We start from the raw sequence: 13,154 nt of genomic DNA on the forward strand, positions 1-13,154 counted from the left end.
CTTATGCCTTTACGTTTAACTCATTTTTTTTTCTATTAATATATCTAATAAAATAACACCGTATAGTAAAGCATAAAGAATTCTGCTTTGGAAAGACAATAAATGACATGGGAAACGGGCTATATTACTGGGGGGAAAAAAAAGACAAGATGTAAAATACGTGTACAGAATTTTTCCATACACACATACACGCCAAAATGTCTAAAGTGTATTTCTCTGAATAATGAGATTCATGAGTGACTTTTAATGCTTTATGTATATATTTTTATATTGCTTGAATCTTGAAAAACGCATAGCTGGTACTTTTATAACCATAAAACAATAAAGCTGTTTTCATTTCGATAAGAATCTCAGCAATAATAAGAATGATGTTACAGGTCTTTATTTCTTTCTTTCTTTTCTTTTTTTTGGATAATGGAACTGCTTTTCAAATGAAATCTTGCTAATATTTGAACAAAACAAAAGCAGCTCTGGTTGTGTAAAAGGGGCTGATGCAGACCTTGCCCACTTGCCCTCTACTTGGCCCTCACCTTCTCAGCTCCTCTTCCTCTGCCCCCAGAAGCCCCTGAGACACTTCCAGAGAACCTAAGGCATCATGGAACTTAATTTAAAAACTCCTATTTTGTATACACATTCATTGGCATAGAAAGTCTTTCAGGGTATATCCACAAGTGTTACTGTAGAATATAAAGGAATTTCAAGGCTACTATCCCAGTTTTTGAAACTCCTCGTATATAATTACATAAACATTTAAACAAATATATAGGCACTGAAAAGTGGTGGGGAAGAAATACACCAGAGTATAAAATCTTATTATATCTGAATGGTAGAACCAAGGCTGTCTTTTATTTTTTGTATTTTTGCTCATCTGTGTTTTCTAATTCTCTTACAATGAACATGCATTGCATTTATAATAAGAAAAAAATGCATTTTTTATGGGTGAGCAGGAGTTGAGATTTATTCTAGATGCAGTCTAGTGTTATTTTATGCCAGTAAGAGATCCAGGTGATATCTGAGAATTATGATTTTAGTCCTAATTACTTCTTTAAAAAATGCTAGCAGTACTTTATTCAGATATATTTTATATACAGTAAAATTCTCAAATGATAAGTATATAGCTGGATGAGATTTTATACATGTAAAATAAATTTTGTTGTTGTTCTTCTCTTCATCTTTTATTTCTGATTCTGTTCGATGCTTAAGAAAATGGTTTTACTGAGATGTAACTTACATACAGAAAACTTCACAGATTTAAACTAGACAATGTGATATGTTTAGACATGGAAATGAGGGCTAGTTAATCCTGAGTTTCAATCCTGCATCTGGATCTTTCTTGACCTTAAGTAAGTAGTCTGAAGCCCAGCTCTCTCACCTATGGCTAATATGCTTACCTTACAGGGCTGATGGGAGAACTAAATAAACCACTTGTGTAATGGCTGGAGAGTAAATTCCAACTCATGACTACCCCAAGTGTACCAGAGTGGAATCGTGCACCGTACGGTTTATCCAAGGTGTCTGAGATCTTTTCCGAGGTGCCTCTGGGTGAGTTTGAACCGTCAACCCTTCACCTATTAGTTGAGTGCTTAACTGTTTGCACCACCCAGGGACTCCTCAGCATACACTAAAACCCATTGCCATTGAGTCAGTTCCAACTCATAACAACCCTAAAGGACAGTGTAGAACTGCCCCATAGGGTTTCCAAGGCTATAATCTTTACGGAAGCAGACTGCCACATCTTTCTCCTGAGGATCAGCTGGTAGGTTTGAACCACTGACCTTTCAGTTAGCAGCCAAGCGCTTAACCAGTGCGACACCAGGGCTCCTAACACACACTAGGCACTCAGTAAATAATGGCTACTGTTGTTGTGTATGTCTTTTTGTTCCACACAGGGATTTTGAGATGCAATGAGGTTACAGACTCACTTAAGGTCACACAGCCTGGATGGGAATGAATCCATCCTGACTCTTCATGTTGGAAACCTTTGAGGGGACTTTTTCTGGGGGATCCCCACACAGTGTGAGAATGGTCTTGGAGTGGCTCATAAAGCTGGGAAAACTAGTGCCCCTCCAGCCCTCTTACTCCCTTCTCTGTAACTCTGGCTTCACAATGAGTGATGGCAACCAATTAGCCATGTTGTCTCAGGCAAGTAGCCCGACTCACAAACTTAGGTTTCATCTGTTAAAGGGAGATATGAGATTAATGATGGTGACATCTAGAGGCTGCTGTGGCATCTCTTGAGATAACAATTAAAAACAGATTTTAAAGCTCTGAAAATGTGAAGCAATTGCTCAATTTTAAGCTCTTTAATAAGAGAACAAGGAGCCCTGGTAGCACAGTGTTTAAAGCCATCGACTGCTAACTGAAAGATGAGCGGTTCGAAACCACCAGCAGCTCGGCAGGAGAAAGATGTGGCAGTCTGCTTCCGTAGAGATTTACAGCCTTGGAAACCCTAGGGGGTCACTATGAGTTGGAATTGACTCAGGGGCAATGGGTTTGGTTTGGTTTTTTTAATAAGAGAAGAGTGCTGGAATTGTAAGCACAAAGGAACCTGAAAATCTTCTTATGCTAGGTTTCTAGTACCCCTGGTGACACAGTAATAATCATACTACTTAACAAAACACCTCCTATTGTTGGGGGCCCACTGGTTGCCCTACTAGGCAGTTTTTCAGATATCATTTCATCTACTCTTCACCATAACCAGGCTATGTAGATGGTATCAACTCCACTTTACAGATGAGAAAACTAAATCCCCAAGAGTTTAATTGTCCAAAGTCATACGGCTGAAAACCTTCTTTGTCCAAGGCTTACTCTTCTCTCAAGTTCTTTCAGAAAATGAAAAAGAAACACTTCCTAGCTCATTTCATGAAGCCAGGAAGACTTTGGTCTCAAAAGCCATCAAGAACACTACAAGCAATGAAAATTATAGACCAATACTACCCATGAACATAAGTAAAAAAATTCTCAAAAAAAAAGCAAGTTGAATCCAGCAATATATAAAAATGGTAACATGCTGTAACCAAGTGGGGTTTCTCCTAGGAATGCAAGGATGTTACAATATTTAGAAACTGATCAATGTAATTCACCACAGTAACCAAAAAAGGAGAAAGACCATATGATAACCATCACAAAATATGCAAAAATAAATTTTAATACATTCAACAATAATTTGTTATTTAAAAAATTATTCTCAGTAAACTAAGAATAAAAGGAACATTCTCAATATTATAAAGGGCAATAATAATGATAATTCCTACAAGTAACAAGATACTTAAGAGAGATACATTAAACATGTTCCATCAAAGACTGGGACCAAAGCAAGGATATTTACTCTATTTCAATAAAACTCTAGCCAGAGTAATAAGGCAAGATAAAGAAACAAAAGGTGTACAAATTGGAAAGGATGAAATAAAACTGTCTTTATTCACAGATAATATGATTTTTAAAGTATTATATCTTAAGAAATCTATTACGATATTAAAATTAATAAGTGAATTTAGCAAGGTCTAGGAATATAAGGTCAATGTACAAAAATCAACTGTAATTCTGTATACTGGCAACAAACAATTAGAAAATGAAGTCAAAAGAATGCCATTTACAACAGCATCAAAAGGCACAAAATACCTACGGATAAATTTAACAAAATATAGGCAAGATATATATACCAGAAACAAGAGACTGCCAAGAGAAATAAAAGAAAATCTAATAAATTGAGAGCTATACCACTGGTTCTATTTTTCAAGAAAACATTGACTAAGACACTTGGAAATGCAAAGGACCTATAATAATCAAAACAATCATGAAATTAGAAGAACAAAGTTGAATACTTTCAGTACCTGATTTCAGGATTTACTGTAAAATTGTAGAAATCAAGACAGTATGGCTTTAGCATAGACAAACACTTCAATGAAATAGAATAGAGAGTCCAGAAATAGACCCATTAGATATGGTCAGTTGATTTTTGACAAAAGCAGCAAGGTAATTCAATGGAAAAAGGTGTTTTTTCCAACAAAGGGTGATGAATCAATGGATATCTATTTGGAAAAAATTAATCCCCAACACCTACCTTACACCATACACAAAAATTAATTCAAGATGGACTATAGCCTAAAAATTAAATTAAAATGGTAGAGTTTTTAAAGAAAGCATAGAAGAATATCTTTGCAACCATGATGTAAGCAAAGATTTTTGAAGAGTACACAAAAAGCACTAAAAAAAAAAAAAAAAAGGAAGAAAGAAAGAGAAATTGTTGACTTGGATTTCATAAAAACTGAAAACTTCCTTTCTTTAAAAGACACGGTTAAGAAAATGAAAAGGCAAGCCACATACAGAGAAAATATCCACAGTATATATATCTGACAAAGGACTTGTATTGAAAATATAAAAAGAACTCTTGCAAGTCAATAATAAAAATAGGTAAACATCTTCAATAGTCACTTTTCGAAAAGATATACAAACGGCCAACAAAGCACCTGAAAAGATGCTCAACATTAATTATCAAGGAAATACAAATTCAAACCACAATGTTATATAACTTCACACACACTAGATGGCTAAAAGTTAAAAAAAAAAAAGAACGAAAAACACCAAACATTGGTGAGGATGTAGACAAGTGAAATTCTCAGAATGGGAGTATAAAATGGTATAATTACTTTGGAAAACAGTTTGCCAGTTTCTTGTAACGTTAAACACACATCTACCCTACGACCTATCAATTTTACTTCTAGAAATTTGCCCAAGAGAGATGAAACCCTTGTCCATACAAAGACTTGTACACAAATGTTCACTGCAGTCTTATTCATCACAGCAGAAAACTAGGAAACGCCTGTGATGGCTAAGGTTGTGTGTCAACTTGACTGGGCCATGACTTTCTGTGGTTTGGCAGTTACATAATGACATAGTTTGGCAGTTAGTGAATTGTAAGAATGGTGTGGCAGAGGTGTCTAACCTCCTCTAACTTCACAAGAGGGAAGGAGAATCAAGATCAACAGCCCAAGGCTGATTCCTGCGAGATGGAGGTCAGACATGCCTCCTCTCTCTGCCGTCTTTACCAGTTCTGACACCAACCTTCCCTCCCACGGCACTCTCTATTTATCCACTGGGTTCTATAATTCATTGCAATGGCCACACAGAACTCACAGGTGATACTCACAGTTATGAGTTTATTAGGGAAGTAACAGGTTACAACTCAGCCTCAGGAACACTCAGGATACTCTTCTCAGCCGTGCCCACAGGCACACTTCTCTTTGGCCCCTCACCCTCTTCCCTGCTTGGGCAAGTGTTACAAAGTTCTTTTAGCTCTGCCAGTAAGCCTCAGCCTGAAGGTGCTTAGCTCTAGCTCCATGGGTCAGGTCAGCAAACCTAGCTCCACCAAGTGCCCAGAGGCTCCCTATTCTACCAGCAAACCTCGTGCCAGAAGACACTCATCTTTCTCGCTCCATGGGCCAGGAAGTCCACCACGCTGTCTCCTGCTGCCATTTCTCTGCTACTGCTCGCCATCTTCATTGTTACAGCTCTTGGCTCTTCTTCCTTGTGGTGGTGAGATCCTCTCCCTGCTCTCGATTTGGCAGTCTTTTAAGCTTAGCAGGATGGCAAAACTGACCAATCCCCGTGGTGGGCCACAATTACCTTACTTGCTTATCACTTGGGTGGGAGTTACAAGACCATGGCGAGAAAGGTCACAAAAAAGTGATCCATTGCACTGCATTAATGATGTAATTTGGCAGTTATGTAATGACATAGTAATCCACCATTTTGTGATATAATGTAATCACCTCCATGATGTGATCTGATGAGATTAGCTAATCAGTTGTAAGGGGAGTTTTCTCAGGGGTGTGGCCTACATCCAATATATACGGACATGCTGCCAAAGCTGGCTGGCTTTTGCTCACTCTGGATCCTGTATCCGACTCAACATCATCTGACCTCAGTTCCTGGGATTTGAGTTAGCAGTCTGCCATACTGCCTGCCAATCTTGGGATCTGATGGCTTCCGCAGCCTGTGAGCCAGCAGCCTGCTGTCTGACCTGCTGATCTTAGATTCATCAGCCTCTGCAGTCCACCAGCCAGCAGTCTGCCATCTGACCTGCCGATCTTGGTTCATCAGCCCCTGCAGCTGCATGAGTCAGGAGAAGCCTCTAGCCCGATGCCTGATCCACAGACTTGGGACTTGCCAGCCTCTACAACTGCGTGAGCCATTTCCTTGAGATAAATCTCTCTTTCTCTATACATGTGTGTGTGTGTGTGTACACCCTCGCTTCACTGATTTTGCTTCTCTAGAGAACACAGCCTGAGAAACGGCTGAAATGTCTACCTACAAGAGAATGTTTAAACAAATTGTGATATATTCATACTATTGAATACTATTCCTACAAAAGCATAGATGCACCTCAAGAAGACTTTGTTGTGCCAGAGAAACCAGACACAAAAGAATACCATATATGCTTCAATTTATATAACATTTTAGAATAAGCAAAATTGAGCTGTGTTGCTGTTAGTTTTCCTTTTCTGCTCAGCAGAATGGCCAGGCATTTTTTGTTAGGTGCCGTTGAGTCAATTCCAACTCATAGCAAGCTCATATGATAGGGTAGAATTGCCCCATAGGGTTTTCTAGGCTGTAATCTTTACAGAAGCAGATTGTCAGGTCTTTCTCCTAGAAGCCACGGAGTGAGTTATAACTGCCAACCTTTCAACCAAGCGCTTAACCATTGTGCCACCAGGGATTCTTAAAATTGAGCTATGGTGACAGAAATCAGATTAGGGATTGCCTAGGGTAGAAGGTGGTGGTGATTGACTACAAAGGAGCATTGGGAAACTTTCTGAGTAATGGAAATGTTCTGTATTTTGACTCAGGATGGTCTTTCCACAGGTATATACCTTTGTCAAAACTCATCAAACTGTATATTTGAAATGCTTGCACTTTATTTTATATAAATACATTGTATGTCAATAAATCTGATTTTAAAAAAAAGCTCCACAAGTATTTCTTAGATCCCCTAAAGGATGAGCACCACTTTTCTGCCAGACTGCCTCTGTCTCTCATATCCTTTCATTGCACTTCATACAGCATATGGTAAGCGCTCCATACCTAGAGAGATTGAGAGAAGGTGGGGTTTTTGTTTGTTGTTGGGTGCCTTCAAGTCAATTCTGGCTCTTATAGACTCTATAGGACAGAGTAGAACTGCTCCATAGGGTTTCCAAGGAGTGACTGGTGGATTCAAACTGTCAACCTTTTGGTTAGCAGCCTGAGCTATTGACCACTGCACCACCAGGGCTCCAAGGTAGGGTGGGAGAGACCAAATTTGTGGGAGATTGTGAGGAAGGAGCAGTAATTGGTGCAGGCAAGATTTGCTCTGCCTCCATAAGGTGGGATCACAGAACACGGAGAGATGCAATACTTTCTCAATCCATCAGGTGGCAGCAGATCCACACCAACGTCAATATTAAAGAATTTCAAGATGCGTTGCGTCCCAGGTGATTCCCCGGTACAGTAAAACTTGGGAGATCTGGAACTTGTGTAAGGTGGAAACCTGTCAGAAAAGGAAAACTCACTGGGTGTTTATAAGGTAGGATTCTTAATAGAGAGAGATAGAAAAGTGTAAGCTCCCTATCAAAAGTAAAAAACTTGTAAGACCCAGAAAACCAAGCCCATAAAGTTCCGGCTCTCATACGTTTCACTGTATATATTTCCTCCAATTGCCACTATCTTTGTCTGGCCAGAAGAATGAACAAACCTGTCTTGGAAGAAGTACAACCAGAATGCTCCTTAGAAGCAAGGATGGTGAGACTTGTCTCACATACTTGGACATGTTATCAGAGGGATCAGTCCCTGGAGAAGGACATCAAGCTTGGTAAAGTACAGGGTTAGCGAAAAAGAGGAAGACCCTCAATGAGATGGATCGGCACAGTGGCTGCAACAAAGGGCTCAAGCATAGCACGATTGTGAGAATGGCGCAGGAACGGGCAGTGTTTCATTCTGTTGGAACCGGCCTGATGGCACCGAACAACAACAACTGCCTAGCTAAGGAATTCCTGAGGGGAGCAAATGGTTACGCACTCAAGTACTAGCCAAAAGGTTGATGGTTTGAACCCACCCAGAGGCATCTCTGAAGATAAGGCCTGGTGATCTGCTTCCGAAAAGTCACAGCCTTGAGACCCTATGGAGCAATTCTACTCTGCACCCATGGGGTCACTATGAGTCAGAAGTGACTTGTGGCATTGAACAGCTGCCTGGCCACTCTGCTGGGCAGAAGAGGAAAACTTAAATGGAAAGGGGAAGGAAACATGCACATGATCCATGCTTATGAACAATATCTCATTTCCACTTCGGCCCCATATATGGTCATGATTTTCTTTCTTTTAAAGATAATGAAACACAGACCCAGAGAAGGAATATATATTCCTAACCACAGAGCCCCCCACGCATCTGTCAGTTCGTCATACTGTGGGGGCTTGCTTGTTGCTGTGATGCTGGAAGCTATGAAATTGGTATTCAAACACCAGAAGGGTCACCCATGGTGGCCAAGTTTCAGCTAAGCTTCCAGACTAAGACAGATGAGGAAGAAGTACCTGCAGTCTACTTCTGAAAAAAATTAGCCAGTGAAAACCTTATGAATAGCAGTGAAACGCTGTCTGATACAGTGCTGGAAGATGAGCCCCTCAGGTTGGAAGGCACTCAAAATACGACTGGGTAAGAGCTGCTTCTTCAGAGTAGAGTCAACCTTAATGACATGGATGGAGTCAAGCTTTCAGAACCTTCATTTCCTGATGTGGAATGACTCAAAATGGGAAGAAACAGCTGCAAACATCTATTAATAATAGTAAGGTGGAATTCACAAAGTATGAATCTAGGAAAATTGGAAATCATCAGAAATGAAATGGAACACATAAACATCGATATTCTAGGCATTAGTGAGCTGAAATGGACTAGTACTGGTAATTTTGAATCCGACGATCATATGGTCTACTATGCCAGGAATGAAAAATTGAAGAGGAATGACATCGCAATCATTGTCAAAAAGAACATTTCAAGATGTATCCTGAAGTACAGTGCTGTCAGTGATAAGATACTATCTGTACACTTATAAGCAAGACTGGTTAATATGACTATTATTCAAATTTATGCACCAATTGCTAAGGACAAAGATGAAGAAATTGAAGATTTTTGCCAACTTCTGCAGTCCAAAATTGATCTGACATGCAATCAGGATGGATTGATAATTACTGGTGACTGGAATGTGAAAGTTGGAAACAAAGAAAAAGAATCAGTAGTTGGAAAATATGGCCTTGGTGATAGAAACAATGCCGGAGATCGCATGATAGAATTTTGCAAGACCAACAGATTCTTACCTTTTTTCAACAACATAAATGATGATGGTACACCTGGACCTTGCCAGTTGGAATACATAGGACTCAAATAGATTATATCTGTGGAAAGAGATTATCAAAAAGCTCAATATCATCAGTCAGAACAAGGCCAGGGGCCAGCTACAGAACAGACTATCAAGTACTCATATGCAAGTTCAAGTTGAAGCCGAAGAAATTTAGAACAAGGTATGACCTCGAGTATATACCAACTGAATTTAGAGACCATCTCAAGAATAGATTTGAAGTATTGAACGCTAATGATTGAAGACCAGACAAGTTGTGGGATGACATCAAGAACATCATACATGAAGAAAGCAAAAGGTCATTAAAGAGACAGGAAAGAAAGAAAACACCAAAGTGTGTCAGCAGAGACTCTGAAACTTGTTCTTGAATGAAGAGTAGCTAAAGCAAAAGGAGGAAATGATGAAGTCAAAGAGCTAAACAGAAGATTTCAAAGGTCTGTTCGAGAAGACAAAGTGATGTATTATAATGACATGTGCAAAGACCTGAAGTTAGAAAACCAAAAGGGAAGAACATACTCAGCATTTCTCAAGCTGAAAGAACTGAATTAAAAATTCAAGACTTGAGTTGTAATAGTGAAGGATTGTCTGGGCAGAATACTGAAAGACCCAGGAAGTATCAAAAGAAGATGGAAGGAATACACAGAGTCACTGTACCAAAAAGAATTGGTTGATGTTCAACCATTTCAGGAGGTAGCATATGATCAAGAACCGATGGTACTGAAGGAAGAAATCCAAGTTGCACTGAAGACATTGGCAAAAGCAAGGCTCCAGGAATTGACAGAATACCAGTTGAGATGTTTCAACAAATGAATGCAGCGCTAGAAGTTCTCACTTGTCTATGTCAAGAAATTTGGAAGACAACTATCTGACCAACTGACTGAAAGAGATCCATATTTGTGCCTATTCCAAAGAAAGGTGAACCAACCAAATGCAGAAATTATTGAACAATATCATTAATAGCACACGCAAGTGAAATTATGCTGAAAATCATTCAAAAGTGGTTGCAGCAGTACATGGACAGGGAACTGCCAGAAATTCAAGCTGGATTAAGAAGAGAATGTGGAATGAGGGATATCATTGTTAATGTCAGACGGATCTTGGCTGAAAGCAAAGAATACCAGAAAGATGTTTACCTGTGTTTTATTGACTATGCAAAGGCATTTGACTGTGTGAATTATAACAAATTATGGATAACATTGCAGAGAATGAGAATTCCAGAACACTTAATCATGCACATGTGGAACCTGTACATAGATCAAGAGGTAGTCGTTCGAACAGAACAAGAGGATACTGCATGGTTTAAAGTCTGGAAAGGTGTGTGTCAAGGTTGTATCCTTTCACCATACATATTCAATCTGTATGCTGAGCAAATAATCCAAAAAGATGGACTGTATGTAGAAGAATGCAGCATCAGTGTTGGAAGATGACTCATTAATAACCTGCCATATGCAGATCACACAACCTTCCCTGCTGAAAGCGAAAAGGACTTGAAGCACTTACTGATGAAGATCAGTATGGATTATACCCCAACATAAAGAAAACAAAAATCTTCACAACTGGACCAATAAGTAACATCATGATAAACAGGAAAAATATTGAAGTTGTCAAGGACCCACGGAAGCAGCAGTCAAGAAATCAAATGATGCATTGCATTGGGCAAATCTGCTGCAAGAGACCTCATTAAAGTGTTAAAAAGCAAAGATGACACCTTAAAGACTAAGGTGCACCTGACCCAAGCCATGGTGTTTTCAATTGCCTCAAATGCATGCAAAAGCTATGCAATAAATAAAGAAGGCCAAAGAAGAATTGATACCTTCAAATTGTGGTGTTGGCAAAGAATATTGAATATTCCATAGACTGTCAAAAGAACAAACAAATCTGTCTTGGAAGAAGTACAGCCAGAATGCTCCTTAGAGGAGGCAGGGCCAAGATGGCAGAGTAGTCAGACAGCTTCCTATATCCCTCTTACAAGAACAACCTGGAAAAACAAGTGATTTGATTGTATATGAATATCTAGGAGCCCTGAACAAGGCAAAGTTGAGGAATCAGACTGAGTGGCGGTGGGAGAGGGAGACGGTTCGGAAGAAGCGAGGAGTTCCCAGACCTCACCTGGCCAGAGCCACAGCTCTTTAGCCTGGACTGGCTCGGGGTGCCCAGTGAGGCAGGCATACAGCTCCACACGCTCGCTCAGGAGGCAGTTTCCACATCAAGAGAGATCCGGCAGCAGAGATTCTGCTTGGACACTCCAAACCAGTGAAAAGCAGCACCCAAGTGGCTAAAGATAAGTACGTGTGTGTGGCCTTTCGTGGGAATTTAAAAAAAAAAACAAAACCCATTTGGGAAAAAAGTCTCTCCCATTTACCTCCTCCCTCCCCGCTCTGCACCAGTCCAGCTGGATTCAGAGTTCTCTGAGAACGATGGGCAGGAAGTAGATCCCATAAGGCACCCTGACCCATTCTCCTGGCCTTGGAGAGGAAACAAATTAACAAACAGGGAAAAAATAAGCTACTGACTCCCCTAAGCCAGGAACTCAGGGCTGGCACAGATCCTTTGCCTAGGAACAAACATAAGGGGTATGCAGACTTTGAGTAACTTCCACCCCTGTATAGACTTGTGTGGACCCATCTCAACAGCGTAAGCCCTCACTACCACAGTACAACAGGGTAAACACCTGAAGTTTAACCTCAACTGTTTCAGCTGTGAAGTGGCAGATTTGTGATACTTGACTCTGCTTTGCCCTTTAAGCAGGTGTCTTACCAGTCTGCATCAGGGGCTTGAGGACTGGTGGCTGCACCCACGCCACCTAGCCACCTGCTACAGGGGTCCAAGTATAAGTAGTGCCCCTGAGTCTTTACAGCAAACAGAGTAGGCTGCTCATAGTCTGGCTGCAAAACTCACCTATCTACTTGCTCTAGGGAACAGGGACATGCTTTCCTTTCAGACACTCAGGGACAGCTGTCAGCCACCTGCCTTGCTCAGCATGTGACCCCCTACTGCAGCCAGATACCTGTGCCTACACCAATCACCCATGCCTTTCTAAGACTGTAGGTGAGAGCCTGCACCACGCACTTGGTGACTGACTGCCTGGACACCTGAGCTGAACCCATATAGGAAAATTTAATGGACTCCTGTGTGCACATACTTAGTTACAGAACTAACTACCTGGTGACAGGACATTAGAGCTTCAAAGGCGCCAATAATCAAACTAGTGCACAAGAGCAGCCTATTTGGGCATATCAAAACAAAACAAAACAAGAAGCTAGGACACACTAAACAAATATAAAATAAAATTATAATAACTTATTAATGGCTCGGAGACAACAGTCAATATCAAATCACATAAACAGGCAGTCCATGATGGCTTCAGCAATCTCCCAAAATAAAGAATCAATACATTCTGTGGAGGAAGAGAATTTCTGGAATTACTAGAGGCATAATACAAAAGATTAATATGCAGAACTCTTCAAGAAACTAGAAAGGAAATTCTACAAAATGCAGTGACAGACAGAGAACGTACAGGCAAAGTAGTAGCAGAACTTAAAAAAGTTATTCAAGAGGATAATGACAAATTTAATAGGCTGCAAGAATCCATAGAGAGGCAGCAGTCAGAAATCCAGAAGATTAACAATAAAATGTCAGAATTAGACAACTCAATAGAAAGTCATAGGAGCAGAATTGAGGCAGTAGAAGTCAGAATTAGTGAGACTGAAGATAAAGCACTTGACACCAACTTATTTGAGGAAAAATCAGATAAAAGAATTTAAAAGAA

Source organism: Trichechus manatus, unplaced genomic scaffold (assembly GCF_000243295.1).
Source record: "Trichechus manatus latirostris isolate Lorelei unplaced genomic scaffold, TriManLat1.0 scaffold00138, whole genome shotgun sequence".
Classification (NCBI taxonomy): Eukaryota; Metazoa; Chordata; class Mammalia; order Sirenia; family Trichechidae; genus Trichechus; species Trichechus manatus.